Source organism: Molossus molossus, unplaced genomic scaffold (assembly GCF_014108415.1).
Source record: "Molossus molossus isolate mMolMol1 unplaced genomic scaffold, mMolMol1.p scaffold_m16_p_11, whole genome shotgun sequence".
NCBI classification, from domain to species: Eukaryota; Metazoa; Chordata; class Mammalia; order Chiroptera; family Molossidae; genus Molossus; species Molossus molossus.
In genome coordinates, this window is record NW_023425346.1 from 75764649 (window position 1) to 75766979 (window position 2331).

Genomic DNA, 2331 nt, shown 5'->3' on the forward strand with positions numbered 1-2331 from the left:
TTTTAATGTATAAGATTAATGTAATTCACTTGCTAAATTAAATTTTAAAACTTAAAAAGAGATATTCCGCATCTCAGCAGCTATTGAATAGAATTGTTTGTTAGATTTTAGGGTAAAAAGAGCATTTGAAAAATTCATGCATTTTTATGTATCACACAAATGCATAAATACATACTTATTAGTAGTCTCTCTATTAGACCCTATACAAAATTTTCTGTATATAGAACTCATGTAATCCTCATAACAATCCCCATTGACATGTTATTGAGTGTGTACTATATTTATTCCTATTTTATAGCTGAGGAAATGGAAAGACAGAGAGGTTAAGTCGCTTGCTCAAAGCCACACAGCTAGTGCATGACAGCACAGGGATCTAAGTCCCACCGCCTGCCTCCAGAGCCCGTGCTCCTGACCCTGCTAAGCTGCTTCTCATCTTCACAATTTCTGATGAGCTCCGCCAGTCAGTGGTAGCACATTAAATAAGCACAAAGTCTAAACTAAAGTTCTGGATTTCATTATACTCAACGATCATTTTTCATCATTTTGCTTTAATAGTACTCTAATTACGTAAATGTCTTAAGTACAATTTCTGTATACTCTTTGTGAAACAATGAACTTTAAGCTCTTTGAGGTCAGGAAAGGCATGTTAAGTGAGTTTATCCTCCTCATATCTAGACAAATACCTGTACACAAGAAGTGTTTGATAACTGTTGTAACAAATACATGATTTTTTTACGTTTAGGATTCAGAGAACAATGAAAGATAAATTCAAGCATCATCCAAATTAGTTTTAAGGCTAATTAATCATGTATTGCTAAGGTTTTCAGATAAGATTCAAGCATTTAGCTGTGTCTTCTCCACTCCAAATAGCAAAGTTTAAAATTCAGTTGACTCCCCTGGCTGGGTGGCTCAGTTGATTGGAGCATCATTCTAAACACCAAAAGACTGTATGTTTGATTCATCATCAAGACATATACCTAGGTTTCAGGTTCGATCCCCAGGCGGGCATGTACAGGAAGCAACCAATCGATGTTTCTCTCTCACATAGATATTTTTTCTCTCTGTTCTTTCTGCTCTCTCTAAAATCAAGAAAAACATGTCCTCAGGTGAGGATGTAAAAGATAATTCAGTCAATCATTTCCCCGAATACAGTCATTTGGCGTTGAAATAGGTATGCTCTTAATCCACAACTCAGTTTTCAAAAACTGTAATTCTCTTTCCTTCTCTACAGTGGAACGAAGTTTCTATCTCAGTAGAAACTTAAGCCTTCATTCTGCCCTCTGATGGAAACATTTTCCAATTCATAATGAAATGAGGGTTTGTCTAATTGATTTGGGGTAAGTTTGGTCAATTTAGATCTCCTTTCTCCCAGGAGAGGCATGCCATCCATGTTCCCAGGAATACGGAGCATCGTGGCCTCTAGGGGAGGCACGTGGTCCTCGGTCTCCATCTGTCAACCTGGGCATCTTCAGAAATGGATGTACCCTGCCTGGTTTTCAGTTATCTTCATCTCTCCATGCTGACATTTACCAGGGTGGTGATATTCCCACCCGGCCTCCAGCTCTCCAGTCCAGTCCATGCTGATGGGCCCTGCAGGGCAGCATTTCACTGCTCCTGGGTCCTGTTGGAGCCTGCAAATGCTTTGGGAATATTCCTTAGGCCCAGCTGCCCGCATGTTCCACAGGAGAAGTATAACCACGGTCCACTGTGGTTCCACGGGCAGCTCTATGCTGCCCCCTGAGGAGGCCAGAGAGCAGGAGGCTGCAGATCCCGGCTCTCTTAGGGCCTGACATACTCACACACGCACGTGCGCACACAATCGGCAGAAGGTGCAGTAGAGAAACCCCTTTGGGAGGAACAGTCACTAACTTCTAACTATTTTGATCTTTTCTTAAATTTGTTCTTCTCTCTCATCACACAGATTAGGACATCTTTCTTTTGGGGACATGGAGGAACTGACAGGGGCTGCTTCCCTAAACCATGTATTCTTCCAAATAGTTCCTGTTTCATGCCCAGACCATGGCTTAGGTCTTCATAGCTAAGATTTTAATCTACCCATCCAACACCTTGAGTGTGAGAAAATGTGGGAAGGGGGAAAATGCTATTCCATGTTATTCCTGTCACAGTACAATGTGAAAGAAACAGATATATATCTGCATCATGAATTGAATGTCATCTGTCTCTTTTAAACACCTAATAGCCCTGAAGTTGATCCTTGGTCCTTCCTGGCATGTTTTAGCTACTGTATCGCATTCTTCCATTTCTTTAAGATAGCGCTCTGCCTTTTCTTCTTCTCTGCACTGCTTTCCAGTGCTGGTTTTATTTGAACAT